Source organism: Dermacentor silvarum, unplaced genomic scaffold (genome assembly GCF_013339745.2).
Source record: "Dermacentor silvarum isolate Dsil-2018 unplaced genomic scaffold, BIME_Dsil_1.4 Seq365, whole genome shotgun sequence".
In the NCBI taxonomy this organism is placed as follows: domain Eukaryota; kingdom Metazoa; phylum Arthropoda; class Arachnida; order Ixodida; family Ixodidae; genus Dermacentor; species Dermacentor silvarum.
This window is the reverse complement of record NW_023606119.1, coordinates 124,287-140,466: the sequence shown is the minus strand read 5'-3', so window position 1 is coordinate 140,466 and position 16,180 is coordinate 124,287. Positions and strand designations below refer to the sequence as shown.

The 16,180-nt window shown below is 47.3% G+C and overlaps 1 pseudogene; it reads left to right on the top strand.

Moving 5' to 3' along the window:
* LOC119434993 (DNA-binding protein P3A2-like) overlaps positions 1-16,180 on the top strand; it is a 157,478-nt pseudogene that overhangs the window by 35,832 nt on the left and 105,466 nt on the right.

Genomic DNA, 16,180 nt, shown 5'->3' with positions numbered 1-16,180 from the left:
TGTGCTTGGACCCTTTCTGCACAACCGCCAGGATCGGCCCACATTTTTTGGGGACGACTAACGGCCAGCTTAAACAGCTCCGCTGTTAAAAATCACAGTTTCGAAAGGCGCACCATCGATTGTGATAGCAAATGCGTAAACAGCTACACGAAGTAAGGATAATAGTTTTATCGGCTGTATAAACTTGCGAACATTCGCTAACATGTAAATTAACAAGCATGGTGTCAGTGCGCACAGCCAAACATGGACACATCACATTCAATGACCGGGGATACTGGCGTGACCAAGCGCGGCAGCAACAGCAAGTGAAGTGTCCTTCGTGCTATGTGTCGCTTCAACGCAAACTGAGCGGCGAGAACGGAGCACGCACAAAGGTGTGAGCCACCGTCGCACTGGTAGACTCAGCCGCCGATGCGGATTGCTTCCAAGATAAGACGTGCGCGGTCGCGCCATGCGCACTGCCCCCCTCCCTCCCCTGCTGCGCCGCCCTCCTCCCGGCTCTCCCCCTGGCACCATGCACGCAACGGAATACAGCGCATTTCCTACCTGCTTTCCTCCCTCAGAACCCGGAAGATTGAGGCGAGATTGTCGGCGCCGATGACAAAAATGCGCCTGGAGATCCCATATTATTGCTATCACAATGAAATTAGGAGACACGGTACGATTCGGCATCCAATTCGGCTTCTATACAGCGTCCGATACAATCATTCTCGCCCAGTGCCATATCAGATGCCAAATCGTACCGTGTCTCTCCTACTTCACGGCAGCAAGTTCAGGGTGTGTTTATTATGCAAGGAAAAGAAAAAACACACTTCTTGATTGGAAAAGTGGGAGGTGTGTTCATTACACGAGTAAATACAGTATTTATGAAAACATTCAGCTTTGTCTACATCATCCTTTACTAGGTTTGCTTTGGTGTTTTAGAGCAGCTACACCAGAAATATCTTTTGATGTGTTGACCACATGAGCCCAATGTAGTGCCACACTTACCGTATTTACTCGATTCTAACGCGCTCTCGATTGTAACACACACCCGTTTTCCGTGACTAAAAAAAAAACATGCTTTACAGTACCGCGCATCTCTTGCTTTCATACAGTAATTCAACTTTCTCTAATTCGGAAAAACAAAGATTTACTACCGATGCACTAAAATTGCGATGAATAAAACAAGTCAGTTTCGTCCGAAAGGCGCAGCGTTGATTGCGATGTAGTCGAAGCGCGGAAAGCAAATTGACCTTCGTGCTAGGATGCCTCTCGCTTCAACGCGACCTATTGACCCTTTTTGCAGAGCAGTTTTTTTTTTAGAGAAACGAGATGGCGCTCACGGCGGCGCACCATACCTCTCCTCAGCGACCGCGCACGAATACGAAACCATTACCACTTCTACTTTGCTTCTGTGCGATCAGCTGTCAGAGATGCAACTGAGTTTTCGCTAACACACTGTGCTCCAATCATGCTAGATTGAATCATGTGGATTGAAGACGTGTGCAATAGTTGGCTGCGAAAATAGTGACTGGCATGTTAAGGAATAGAATGAATCTGCGTGGCCAAGTTCACGGACCGCTGCTGCAACTGTCCAAACGTGTTACCGGCACTTCTGAGATGTACGGCTTTCTTCGAAGATACAGAAATTTTCGCATCTGCCAGCCTTGTATTGCTAACCTTCAAAGAAAGGGCTTCATCCCCAGAACGTCAGCAAGAGTGAGTACCACTCGTTAAACAATGACAAAAGGAGTAGCGCCGCTTCCTGTCATAGTAAGTTTTGCGCACGTTATCTATACACATTTGTCCCAAGTGGCAGGAAAACTTACGCCCACTCTATCGCCGATGTATCACAAGTAAGTGAATGGGCGCACACTTAAATATATGCGCACTGTATACACACAATAAATGACGGACTACACCGATGGCGCACGAATGGTCGAAGCTGAATGTTTCGTGACGGTCCACAAGAGTAAGCGAGTTACTAGCTGTAATGTATATTTGCTACAAGGTATTACAATGTACAAAACAGCTACGTTTCAAGCCTTGTGTGCAGCAAGAACAAATCTATCGGAACTGAGCACACCCGCGAGCGATTAGGCAGAAAATAATCAGATAGTGGCCGCACCGAGGAACTTCACTGAGTGTGAAACTGACAAGCCACTGCTTCAAAATGTTTGCTGATTAAAGAAAAAAAAGCAAAACACACTAATCCTGACTGAATTCATAATCGGAAAGCTTAAATAGCTTGCAATACATATTTAGCCCCACTTTTAGAACAAGCACCATATACGCTGTTCGCGCCGCTTGGACATAGCTTAATCAGCTCCGAAATCGCTTTTGCATGTTCTCTGAAGCTTTGATCAAAGCGTGTCGTCCACCTAGTCACCGCCTACGATATCTCTGAAAACAGAGGCTTTCTAAGCCGCGCCAGCGTCATACACTTCCATTGTAAACAAGGAGGCAGTTGAGACAAGCAATGGACGCGTCACCACGTCATCAAACATGGCAGCGCCCACGGGATCGCCGCGAAAAGAGTCAATAAGCGGTGAAAACACAGCGCGCGGCGGACTCTTCTTGTCGCAGATCGCTTTCAAGAAAATCGCCGAAGTGGATCGTCGCAGAATACATCCTGCTTCGGTTTCGTGCTAGCACGCCTCTCGCTTCAACGTGACCTATAAGCGACGAAAACACAGCGCGCGGCGGACTCTTCCCATTGCAGATCGCTTTCAAGAAAATCGCCGAAGTGGATCGTCGCAGAATACGTCCTGCTTCGATTCACTGAAACCCTTCTGCGTTGCTTTGCTCGTGAAAATCCTCTCCTTTTTGCGCCAGTGCCGCACGCTAGTTTCGGATTCTTCGAATGCCCATGATGCGGCCCAATTTTCGTCTGATCATTGATCATGATCATTTTCGTTTTAAATGCGGCATCCTGATGAACTCACCACTTTATGGTGATAGAGCAGACGCACAAAATGGGAAGACAGACGGTAGACTAATGTGTAAACACATCGCTAATTAGCACATGGAGGAAGCTACGGCAGTTAGGCTAGAGTGTAGCTATACTCGAAGCGCATGCAAGGTGGCCATTTTTAAATGCCGAGGGCTATGTGGTAACGCTGATTTAGGGTCGTACTCGATTCTAACGCGCACGCAATGTTTGGACCTGTTTTATTGGGAAAAAAAAGTATGTGATAGTTCGAGTAAGTATGGTATTTTGGATTAGATTTGATTTCGCTTCCAAGAGTTAACATTTACTCAATTTTTGCCATTTTCATTTTGTGCTTTTGTTTGGAACCGAGAATCTTCAATTCGCTGTATAAATATTGCTTCTTGGTTCTACACTATTCTCTGAATATCAGGGCTTTCTTGATAGATTTGCATAGTAGGTACATTGTTAATCCAAGGCTTTTATAGAGGACGTTTTGCGGAAAATGTCTTTGATGGAATGCATTGATCTGCAAAGGAAGGAGTTTCTCTTTGAATATATGCCACAAGTTTTCAATATCCACTGTGTCACTATAGTACACAAATTTCTGCGGAAATTTGTCTAGTTTGTGGCCCATTGCAGTATAATTACCTTTATCATAAAAGATAACTTTTCTCACACATGATGCATTCATCTGATGCCTATCGCACGCTACAGTTGCTGTTAGTAGTACTTCACGATTTTTTATCCCTGGTGTAACAATAACTGAGCTCACTTAGTCACTTCATTACGAAAAAAATAAATCTGGAATGCTACTACCCATTCTAGTGGGAAAGTTAGCAAACTGTAATAACCCGTGTTCTTGTGTTAGCTCATACAAAGTAGACTGAGCAGCTGTATGTGCACTCAACGATGGGTGATAATCTTGTCACTATATCTGGCATATTAAAGTCACCTGAAAATAGTATTGATTCTGAGGATACATACGTTAATGATCTTCACAAACTTAAAAATGGTTCTGTACTTCTGTTTTTCGGTTGCCAACAAAAAGAACCTGCAATGAGGCTGCTCCCGTTCGAGAAAGCCAGCCGGCACCAAATAGAGACTGATGAATCATCCACTTGTTTCAACTGGTGTGTTGGTTACGTCATCATGCACGAGAATAAGTACTCCTCCACCATGTGGATCACGATCCCTGCAGTATCCTGAAGGAAATATTTCAGTGTTAGAAACTTCAGGCACCGACCAAGACTCTGTTCCAATAACAAGGCGAGGTCGCGCTCGCCTTGTTATCGAGTGTGCACCACTACGGTGCGCTCTTTCGATGGCGGAAGACTTTACCATTACGCCCATCTTTTGAGTGCATATTGTGATGGAGCGTCAAATAGATTCAAAGTAAAGTGCAATTTATAAACAGACTATTTACAGAGACGGCCAAGATGGCTGAACATGCGCAATGGCCTGGTGATTGTCATTTTCTTCGTTAGTCCAAGGAGGTGGCTTGTAACATCTAACCTCCCCAGCGGGCGGAGTGCCGTTTCTGCGCAGTCTAATTACACAAGGAGGAGGAGGAGGAGGCGGAGTCTTCTTCGTTTGTCCAAGGAGGTGGCTTGTAACATCTAACCTCCCCAGAGGGTGGAGCGCCGTCTCTGCGCATTAACACAAGGAGGAGGAGGAGGAGGCGGAGTCTTCTTCGTTTGTCCAAGGAGGTGGCTTGTAACATCTAACCTCCCAGCGGGCGGAGTGCCGTTTCTGCGCAGTCTATTACACAAGGAGGAGGAGGAGGCGGAGTCTTCTTCGTTTGTCCAAGGAGGTGGCTTGTAACATCTAACCTCCCCAGAGGGTGGAGCACCGTCTCTGCGCATTAACACAAGGAGGAGGAGGAGGAGGCGGAGTCTTCTTCGTTTGTCCAAGGAGGTGGCTTGTAACATCTAAGCTCCCCAGCGGGTCGAGCACCGTCTCTGCGCAGTCTAATTACACAAGCAGGAGGAGGCGGAGTCTTCTTCGTTAGTCCAAGGAGGTGGCTTGTAACATCTAACCTCCCCAGTGGGCGGAGTGCCGTTTCTGCGCAGTCTAATTACACAAGGAAAGGGAGGAGGCGGAGTCTTCGTTTGTCCAAGGAGGTGGCTTGTAACATCTAACCTCCCCAACCGCCGGAGCGCCGTCTCTGTGCAGTCTAATTACACAAGCAGGAGGAGGCGGAGTCTTCTTCGTTTGTCCAAGGAGGTGGCTTGTAACATCTAACCTCCCCAACCGGCGGAGCGCCGTCTCTGTGCAGTCTAAACCCCAGGGAGGAGGAGGCGGAAAAGTACGGTTTCAACCAGAATATGTGCGCAACGTCATGAGGTGATAGGGCTGATAGTGAAGAGCTGTCCAGTCATGCAATCTCATAGTTAAGGTCACTAAGTTGCCGTAAAGCCTTGTAAGGTCCGGTCTAACGTGGCAAAAGCTTTTTGGAAAGACAGACCTACTCAACTATATGGAATCCAGAGATGTACAAGAGATCCCGGAGAAAAGCAGAGGTGTCGGTGGCTGCAGTCATAGCGGTCCTTTTGAAAAAATTGCAAGTCGGATAGTTGCTAATGAGTGACCTGATGTGCCAGATGGGCTCGAGCGGCAGCATCGGGCATAGTCCTGTGCTATGTTTTACAACAGCAGGTAGTAGCATGTGCATGTCAAAAGGCAATGCTGGGTGATCACCTGACTAGCGAATAGACATGTCCAGATATGCTTTTGGAATTGAGAACCTATTGACCTGATGTTTCTAGCCTACCTAGAAGCAAGGTAGGGTGTGGTCTCAATATTTAAGTGGCCTTTTAAGAACGAGAAAAGGAATTATTTAAGTCTAGCTAATTTCTGGCACTGAGGCAGTGTAGGCAAATCAAGCAACCGAAGCATTTCAGAAACAGAGTCAGTACGATAATACTGGGAAAGAATGAGCCTTGCGAATTTTTTCTGTATTTTCTCAATGCGGTTTATTAATCGTGATTGAAACGGACCCCATATTACATCTTAAAGCGATCTGTGATGTGGACAAAGTACGCCATGCCCAGTTCCGGTAGGTTTGCGAGTGCGGTGCATTTAAAAATTGTTTCGTTCTCCTTGAAGTGAGAGACAGCACAAAGGTCAATTCGCTCGCTGCTACTGCTGCCGCGCTTTCGAACTCCAGCGTTTAGACGGCGAGTTTCCGCGGTCATCGAGCGAGATCTGTGCATGTTTACCTGTGTGTGCGCGACACCATGCTTGTTAATTTAGTTAATAAGGGAATGTTTACAAGCTTATACGGGCCGATAAAACTAATATCCTTACTTTGTATAGCTGTCTACTAATTTGCTGTTGCAATCGATGCTTTGCCTTTTAGGCGAAACGTCGACATTTTTTCAACAGTGGCATGTGTTGTTGTTTCCCAACACCTGCAGGAAACTGAAGGCAACCATTGATGAATACACGACACGTGTTGGCCAACAAGCTGTGGTGCTGGCGGTCACCCCTGGGAAGCCCCAGAACCACTTCAAGGTGCGTGCCATTTTTGTCTTTGCTTGCCAGGGTTGTGTATCGGCTTTGTCATTGTCCGGCTGGCTGACCCCATGCACAGTCTGTGCTGCAAGCATGCATTACAATAGGCAGCTGATGTGTCTTGCAGGGTGGGGCAGTTTTGTGCATTGCTCAGAGACAAATTTCTAGCGTGGTGCCTCAAAATCTTTTTGAGAGCCTCAGATGAGAAAAGGCACAACTGTGACATGCTGGCACAGTTCCCTTTGCCATGCTTGGTGCATTACTCTTTCTTAAAGGGCAACTTCGGCAATCTTTCGACGTCGAGGGTCGTAAAAAAAATTTGCTGGGTATGTTCCTCTGCACACTTCCGCCATGTCCTGAAAAAAGCAGGTGTGAGAGTTTTGCAGATTTTTTTACAAATGAATTTAATCCCTTCAAACCAATATTTTGGCACCAATGTACACAAGGCATCGTCAAACTACGACCGTATGGTGTGTTTTCCTGCCGCTAGATCGCATGTAAACAAGAAGAGGCGATCAAGAACAGTAGCCGCCTACTCTATCAGCTTGCCCGCAATACTCACCCACCCGTCTCACGTGAAAACGCCGGCACACACTCAGTTCCTTATTCTGGTACTAGCATATCTCCTCCCAGGTTGTCGCACACCACACATTTAGCTATTGGCACCAACCCTATTACAATAAGCTTCTTCACCTATCTGTTTTACAGTGAGTCGTGTAGTGCCATTGGAAGTGTACTGCACGCCTTTAGTTGGCGATACAGTTAAACCTGGATATAAAGAAATTGACAAATTCCCGAAAAACTTCGTTTTAAAGAGGATTTCGTTATATGCAGGTTCGGCACGGAAATTCGAAAAATAAATGTTTACCGAATTTACTCGATTCTAACGCGCCCTCAATTGTAACGCGCACCCGTTTTCCGTTTTCGTCGAAGCACTCATCCTCGGAATGTCACACCAGGTACCGGATGCGTGGATGCGTGTCATTTCGCACAAGCGCGAGGCATCGGAAACGAAGAGCGAGCGTCACAATGGCGTCGTATAGCGTTACAGTAGAACCTTGCTGTTACGTTCCCGGGGGCTGCGTTTTCCCAGCTGTTACGTCGTTTTTCGACCGGTCCCGGCACAGCTCCCATAGAACTCAATGCATTGGTAACCCCGCTGTTGCGTCGCAACTGTGGGACCGTTCCCGCATCATACGTTGCGAACTGCCACCCCGCAACGGCCCGAGCAGCCATTTTGACTTTTCATGTCGCTTGGCTTGGTGGCTTGACGATGGCATTGGCCGCCCAAAGTGCCGGGGGCGACAACTATGACGTATTTTATTTTCGGTTTCCGCCAGCAAAAGTATGGCCCTTGAGATCCGTATTTGCTATATAAAGATGGAGTCCATGACGCGTTGTGGCCCTAAAATTGGTTTTGGCTCATAGATATTCCGTATATAAGGGTGCGGCCACGCTAGCGGCAAAAAACGCGCGCGTCATGCAGCGAGCGGCAAATTGCTGCGCGTCAGCGCCTTGCCGCAAGGCCACCGTGGCACGCGCGTCTCGCCGCGCGGCAGCGCGATAAGATCTCCCGCGCTCTCCGAACGGGCGACCAACACCGCGAGCGCTCGTTGTTTCATGCGAGAGACGACAATAGTCGATTGAAAACCCGGCGCGGACCGGCGGCGTTCCGGTTGTGATGGCTCCGTGACGTCACCCTCGTCGCTCTTGATTGGTTCTTCATCTCGCGGCACGTGGCATTTGCCGCAGAACCAATTTCGCGCGGCACGCCGCAAGACCCCGATTCCTGCCGCTTTTGGCGCGCGTTTCTGACGCGCGTTCTTGCTGCGTGTTTTTGCCGCTAGCGTGGCCATACAGGGCGATAACGCAGTCGCTGCGCGCCGTATGCTGTATGTGCGAGCGAAAACGTGGGAGGGGAGCCGACGACCGCGTCTAAATCTCGCACGCGCAAGAAAAGCAGGGAGGAAGCGCGCCTTCTTCCGTTGCGCTCGAGGCACCGGCGAGGGAGCGAGGGGGGAGGGATAGCGGGGCTGCGCGCGTTCGTGCATGCCGTATCTTGAAAGCGATCTGCGTTGGGGCAGAGTCTAGCAGTGTAGGTGCGTCGGCGGCTCGTAGCTTTCTGCGTGCTGTGTGTTCTCGGCACTCAGTTTGCGTTGAAGCGATAGACAACAGCACGAAGGTCACTTCGCTCGCTTCTCCAGCGGCGCTTCGACACGCCGCCAGCGTTTGACAGCGCGTGTCCGCGCTCATCGAGTCTGATGTGCCACAGCGTGTACCAGCGCGTCGGCAACATCAGCTGGAAAAGGAGAGAGTGCCGGCTTGGCGGGCTAGGCCGGCTGCAGCAAGCGGCAGGATCAGATTTGAATGAAGGGAGGGGGAAAGGTCACGCCCGCGGCGGCAAGATCGCCGGGTCGAGGGATGCAGGGCCGCCTCGCACACGCACGCACACGTGCGCTCGCTTCGCATTCCATTGTGGCGGAGAAGGTGCTTTCGGTTGTTGCTCGCGCAAAAATGACAAAATTTTGGACGAAATCTCTAGGTGGTCTCAAGGTGGTCGGAGGGGAAAATTCGTTATATCGAGGGGGTCTCCCGCTGCCACTTCGTTACGTAGAGGTCTTAAATACGTGTGCTTCTATGGAGTAACGGCGGGGAATCGAAAAACTTCGTTATATCCAGGAATTCGTTATATGGAGGTTCGTTATAAGCAGGTTTAACTGTAACTCAAATGCACCACGATTCGCTGTTGCAAGTGGGGCGATGTGCGTGTCACATTTCACTCCAGTGTCGCCCACTACCTGCTCTTTCGAAGTGCAAAAATCGTGAAATCGGGTTTTATCAAGTTTTACCCGAAAATGACGGTCCCTATGTTATAAATAGCCAATGCACTCGAACTGCAGGTCAGATTTCGACAATCGATGATCGTGATAACCGCTTCGTTGTCATCTGAGTGTCGCTTGTTCTTGTGTGTGTGAAAACTTTTTATTTACAAAAGTCCTGAGGCTCGACTATTTCAAGCCGAGGCGGGCCGCACCCACGATGGCACCGTTAGGCCCAGCCCTTTAGGGACATCGTGGGCCCTCTGGACAGCCCGTAGTGATCTTGAAAAGATGAACTCTTTAGCATCTTCTTCCAATGGAGCCATTCTTCTTCAGGGTTGGTGAGAGTGGCAGGGCATCCCGTGAGCATGTGTCTGATCCTAATGATTGCCATTGCACGCATGACAATCTTTCTTGACCTCCCTTCTGGATAAATTTTATCAAGGTGGTACGGCATGGGATAAGTTCCTGTTTGTAATAGTCTCATTGAAACTGTCTGAACCCTGTTCAGCTGTGAATGTGGCAATGGAACTGTCTGCGTCCTAGATACTAGTGTTTAGTTATCTCGTTATATGTTAATAAATTGTCTCTAAATTCCCCGGCCTGGTGGTGGACGGGCTCGGTTGTGACTGTGACGGCTAGTAAGTCCTCGTGCCAAGTCATGAGTAACCTCATTGAGGTTAGCCCGGGTCTCGTCCACTTCTCCCATATGCGCAGGAAACCATTGGATTTCAGTTCTCATACTCATAGTGTTTTCAATAAGTTTAGCTCTAACTGCGGCCACGTAGCCTTTATCGAAACCCTTTATAGCAGCTTTGGAATTGGCTTAGAATTGGCCACCATGGAATCCTTGGTAAAGACAGTGATGGCATCTTGCACCTTCCCTTGAATGTTTGCTACTACGGCAGTATATGCTTCTTTCCCTGTCACCCAGGCAGCATCTACGAAAGTTGATGCTGCTGTTGTATCTCCCGCAAGAGTGCTTTAGCTTTTGCCTTTCTCCTTTTGATATTGTGCTCTGGATGCATGTTTCTAGGGAGAGGGGTGGTTCTAATCAGATCCCTAATCTCAGCTCGTAACTCCACTTCATCCTCCAGTGGGCGCCTTGACTCTTGTGCCCATACAGTGGAACCTCGATTATACGTCCCCCGGTTATGCGACAACCCGCATTTGCGACCAATTGGTTTGGTCCTGGCAAAACCCCCATAAAATAATGTAATAATAATCTTGATTATACGGCGAAATTTTACACCAACCCGCCTCGTATGACACCTCTCTGGTGCCGTCCGAAAAAGGAAAAAAAATGAGAGAAAGAGAAAAGTTCTAAGCAGACGCAGGCTGGCACGTAAGCACACTGCAGGCGGCTGAAAACGGGTGTGCAATGCCGTATTTACCGGAATATAATGCGACCGCGATTGTAACGCAAGGGGCGACTTTCCAGTCAAGCGAAATAAAGAAAATAAAACCGCTAATGTAACGTGAGATGAATGCAAAAAGAAATGGTACCTTTATTCAAGGAATCGCAATTCCGAAATTTCTCTTCACTCGTAATGGTCATCTGAAGAGGAGACGGAGCTTTCCTCGGGTGGTCTTCTCTGGCGATCACTTTAGTAGATAGTTTCACTTTCGCGAAACTTCGTATGACTTGGCATTATTGTGATTGGCCGTTTCACTTTGAGAACAATCGCTCACGAAGATAATGAACGAGCCATCGACCCCGTCCGAGCCATCCTGACCATGACGAATTATGGCCAGCAGTTGAGCTCTGCCGGGAGGGGACCTTTCTTCAGGTGACTCGTCAACCGCCCGCACTGCCGCTCCAGAGACGGGGTCAGTGTGCCTCCCCCGTTCGTGCCCAGTGAGGTGCCTGTGCTTGGCATGAAACTCCTTTTGGAGAATAAGTGCTACGACCTCTGGATTGGCGGGACATGGTGAAATCAGTCTCCTAACACCGGATTGGGGGAAAGCGACGGGACAAAGGGAATGAAGGTGTTAAAAGGGGGGACGCACGCTCGGTGAACCTCTTCAACAACTGGAACTTGAACGAAAACCTCATATCTTCAGCACTTCTTGAATACTCTTGTAAATATGTAGTATAAACGTGTGTTTAAGTCTTGCGTGTCGGGCCCAACCCCACGTCCTCTTACTCCTTCAGCCGAATGAATACCCAAATATTAGGACCCCCAGTCGCAACAGCACTGCAAGCGTCCAAATGTTTCTGGCGCTGTCCTAAGCTCGCAATCAATGCCAAGAGAGCTGTCGGCAGTATACTTCAAGGGTGCCATGACGAGCCGAGTCTCGATAAAGTTAAACTATCTCTCAAAAGTGATCGCCCGAGAATTATCATCTTCCATGCCATCGAGCTTGTTTGACAAATATTTAAGGTACTTTAAAGACCGCACAAACCATTTCATTCGGGTCAGTACCAGGCCACTTCCATGTTGCACAGGGCCTTCCCAACTGGCCTTGCATTAACTCTTTCCCTAGCATGGGGAAAATAGGTGTTTTTTGTATGTTACGGCAGATGTTTTTTTTTTTTTTTTCAGAAGGAACTACTGCACTCAATATTTAATGTAATACATAAAAAGAAGCTAAATGAATGCACTTCTCACGCATAAAAGCTTTATTAATGAGATGTATGTCACAAAAATATATAAATTGTTAAAATCAAGATTGTGCGACAAAATTGAACATAGTTTGTAAAGACACGCTTGTATCTACTAAGAAAAAAATGTTACGAAAAGTATGGGAAATACAAAATGTTTTGCCGTCCATTAGGCACTATCTCCGAAAAAATTGAAATTTTTGATTGAACAGTTATTCCGGTACAAAAATTTAACTGTAAGCACTAGACTTGGGCGTGCCAGGCTGCGGCCGCCAATGTTCCGGGCTGGTTTGCATCATCGTCGCTTTCAGACTCAAAGTCCAACCAAAAGTCGACGTCCTCTGACTCGCTGCTATTTTTGTATACCTCTCAGTAATCTTTTTCTTTTTTTCAAAAATTTACCTTGTACCGCTACCTATGATTTTAAGAGATCAGGTCGTATCCATCTTTTCCCTGCTTTTTTTCCACCCAGTACTCTAATTGTCTCTTGCTTATCCCTACGGCTGATCTGTTGATACACATGCCTCATCTAGTTCCGAATATTTGCTCCGGTATGTTTTGGTCCTTAGACAACCGGCTCGAGCTTCAAATAGCAAGGCACCGCCCTTTGTGTTTTCGTACAGATTTTCCCTTCTACTTTGTTCTTTGCATCCAATTCACGGTCTCCATTTCTCTCACTTTCTTTCTGATGACTCCTGGTTGTCTATTTACAGTTTCGATTATCCTCTACTTGGTTGCCAACTTCCTTGACCTCTTCCTCCATTCTGTGTCCACGCTTTTCATGTCGAGATACTTGTGCACTTTAGCCGCCCATTTATTTTCATCCATATTCCGGAGCCTTTCTTCAAAACTAATTTTGCTGTGTGCTTCTCTGACTTTAAAGAGGACCAACCCATGTCACCCTGCACTGCCTCATGTGTGGTTTTACCGTGGGCTCCCAAAGCCAACCGGCCTACTGATCTTTGGTTAACTTCCAAACCCGCCAATATATCCGATTTTAAGCATAGAATGGCATTTGCGAATGTTAGCGCTGGCACCATTACTCCTTTCCAGATTCCACGCACCACCTCATACTTATTGTGGCCCCACAGTACTCTGTGTTTCATTATTGCTGCATTCCGCTTCCCCTTTATTTTCAGATTATCTTGGTGGTTGCTTGAGTAATTCTTTCCTTCGTTTATGTGTACGCCGAGGTACTTATATTGCTTCACTATGGGTATATATGACTTGCTGTTGAATTGACACCACGTAGATTCACTACAATCAAACCTCGATATAACGAAATTCGAGATGTAACATACAATTTTTATTTCCCCATCTTAGTTCTATTGAATTAACGAAACTTCGATATAACGAAATTCGCGATTTAACGAAGTTTTTTGCCGCAAATATAACTTCGTTATATTGAGGTTTGACTGTATTAACTGAAAATATGACAAGTATTCAATACAACATAACTTCACTACTCCAGCTCTAGAGGGCAAGAAAGCACATGATTCTAGTCAACATTGTAGCGTTAAAAAAAATATTTTGCAAACCTTCATGCAAGACTGATATGTAGTCAGTGCTGGTATACTAATTTGGTGTTCCCTTTAATAAGAATAGACGATGCAGTACATCTTGCTTCCTAGGTGCGCAAGTTGCTAAAGCTTGCAATCATCCTTGCTATCCAATGCTAGTAGACTGCCAAGTATGTGCAGCACCGTGTTTGTGGCACCGACGCAAACAGGCCCGCCAAAGCTTCGCCTTTGCTTTGCGAGGTCTGTAGTGTTCCAGAAATCGGCTGGGCTAGCCCACTCCGCCACCAGCGCTTGCACGCTGTTGGGGCAGCAGTTGAGGTGTGTGCACCCTGCCACTTTTGGACCACATCATCTGTTTTTGTTTTTTCATTATTATTATTCTTTTTTGAGGGTGAGAAGTGCAGGTAACGCTGTAGCTTGTACGGCATATGCTGCATCATTAACAGGTCCTGCGCACTGCGATGCACGCTCATCAGTACCAACGTTATAAAAAGCTGCCTGTGCGCCTCCTGTATGACGGAGGTCGGCAGGCGTGGCACTTCTTTTTTGCAAGTTTTCATTTGTCAAAGAATTCCTTCTGTGTTCGTATGACTTTCATTTTTGTCTGGCATGAATGGAGAGTATGTAGCAGCAAGGGCCAAATCTGCCACAAGATGTAAGCTTTGGGATAAATTTTCTGATATTCGATTGATATCCTACTTTTTTTTTCTTGAGCCAATTCGATGTTCAATTCCAAATGTAAAAGTTTGTTAATTTGAATTTCACAGGGACACTTAACGAGTTCAAATTAAACCAATTCGAACTAACGAAGATCATTGAAAAACAGCCAGTATTGTGACCGGGTTGCTAGAAAGCACTTGTAACTCACAATATTTATTGACTAAAATAATCTGTGATCACTGTTTCTTCTTTTCTGAAGCGATGGTCATCAGTTTGTCTTTGAAAGTGCGAAAGTGACGCAGCTTCATCTTCACCCTCCTTGAAGTTGAAAAAAACTTGTGTACCGTGCTTTATGTTTATGTCAAAGAACCCCTCATATACAACTCCCTCAGCAATTTGGCCATTATGGACGCCTTCTTACTGTTTTAGTTTTTATTAGTTACAGTTAGCACGAGTTAAGTCGTAGGCTCGGTTTGAGTGCTGAATTAAATTTTATGCGCAAGTGTCAATTGACCCATTGAGCGAAATGCAAGCTCCACTAACGGGAAACCTGGGGAGGTGCAAAGCAGGCAGTGATGCACCGCTAATGGGCTCATACTGCCCTAAGCAATGGCTCATAACCCCGTAAGCGCTGCCTCCCCATTACGACGACAGAATAAAAGTGAAATTCTATGCTGGAATGATGAGCGGCAACGCAGCCAGCTGTGGAAGACAACGACGACGAACGCAGAAGCAGTGGCACGAGCCGCTTGCTTTAACGTGATTACGACGAAAGGAGACGCCGACAGCCTGAGCGCAAAAGCTGCTTCGCACCTAAAGTAGCCGCGCGACGCGAGAGCCTGCATTACAGTAGCCGATAGATTTTTCGGACTTGATGGATATTCTGCACTTCATATATGCTTCGTCAGGGTTCCCATAGCGCTAATTCAATTTGTGACCGATTTTTCGGACGAATTTAGGCCCCAAAGTTCGATTTTCCGGACTTAAATCGCTTGTTCTGAGCCACACTACCCGATCTTGGGGGCCACCATGTTGGATTTTCCGCTGGCTTTGCTTCCAGTGGCTCGCTCTAGGGCCTCTAAGATGGGAACGCATGCCATCAATAGAGAGTGCACGCCATCCTCTCGTCTCAATGCCCATGCCCCTCTTCTTGGGCTGACAAAACGCCCTAGGGGACGGCACTTCTTCCGTTTTGTTTCTTTTTTTTTCGGTCAGCACTGTTATCGTAACCACTTATTGCGGGTTCCTTTTTCTTATCACTGCATGGCAGCGCTCAGTTTGAATTATTGATGGAGGAGCCGATGCGCGTGCAAAATGAGTTGGTTTACTCATAAGCACCTATGCAGCGTGGCCAGACCGCAACAGTCAGTTCGAATTATCCAAAAGTTCAAACTAATGAGGGTGAATTAACGAGCTTTACTGTATTCAGTATTCGCACACCCCTGCAGTACTTTGTTACATTGAAGTAAGTTTTCTGTATGCTGTATAATGAAAGTGTCGTTTGAATTGTACGATTCCTTGGCAGGTGTTTGGAGCCCACCCGCTGGAGACCGTGGTGCGTGCTTGCCGAGGCGTCCTGGTTGGGGAGCTAGAGGCAGCGCTGGCCCAGCAGGCCCCGCCACAAACGCAGGATGACCCGACACTGCACGAGCTGCCCCCACTCGTCGTTGATGGCATCCCTACACCGGTCGAGAAGATGACTCAGGTAAATAAACAAAACTAAAATTACGGCAGAACCCATCTGACCATGAATGTTGACATCAATGCAACAGACATCGGAGCAATGTAGTGGAACACTGTCCTTGCCGAAATGTATGGCGCGTGTGTGCTTCCAGGCTCCTCTCTCGTGGGCCCCTTTGGATACGCTGTACCGTGTCTTGCATGGTGCATGTCTGAATTCAGACAAGGATTTTCTGTATACTACACGGGCGAGCATCACCGCCAAGTGGACACTCTCTCCGCTTGCCCCATATAGCCTCCGCAAGAGAAATGCCTTCGCTACTTTTTCCCATACTAGAGCTGGAGGAACGCGTGACGCATCCGTTGCTATCCCCGCCTTTTTTTTTTTTTTCTTTCTTGCTGCGTGATGCACTTCTCGCGCGCGAGCCGTAGCGTTTGTCTTGTTTTCTGTAGCACACGGTTTTGCGCG